Genomic DNA, 624 nt, shown 5'->3' with positions numbered 1-624 from the left:
TGCAATAGTCAAGAATCTTTTTGTCACTGTGCTGCCTGTAAACACCTTTACCAAATAGCAAAGTGTAATATGACATTCTTCCATCTCTTCCTGCCCTCCCAACTTGCTGTACATAGGTCTCGACATCTTCAGGGACTCCAAAATGAAGAACTTTTCTCACATCAGGACAATCAATGCCTAACCCAAATGCTACTGTAGCAATGACAATCCTTAAGCAAGATTCTCTCGAAAACTGCTTCGGAATGGTATTGCGAACAGCTTCCTCTGTACATCCAGTAAAATAATCAACTAATCTTAATTCTGGATTCCTCATTGAGCTGCCAGGGGGTTCAGTCATATCTCCACCTAATGATGCTTGAAACTGCATCCAAAGATTAGCACAATCCAACGGTCTTCGGCAAAATATTATCATTCTTTCCATTTCAACTCTCTTGTGCTTTAGCTCTAATATTACAGCCATAATAGCATCAGTAGCATTCTCTTTAATGCTGAAGTGCAAATTGTGTTTCTCTGGTGAGACTTCTATTACAACTGGGTCAACCATCCCAAGAGATGACATTATTTCTTTTTGCAAAGTCAACGTTGCAGTGGCAGTGAGGGCTAGGACATTGATTTTTTGAGGAA

The sequence above is a fragment of the Amphimedon queenslandica genome, unplaced genomic scaffold (assembly GCF_000090795.2).
Source record: "Amphimedon queenslandica unplaced genomic scaffold, v1.1 AMPQUscaffold_12158, whole genome shotgun sequence".
Lineage (NCBI taxonomy): Eukaryota > Metazoa > Porifera > Demospongiae > Haplosclerida > Niphatidae > Amphimedon > Amphimedon queenslandica.
Note: the sequence above shows the minus strand (reverse complement) of the source record.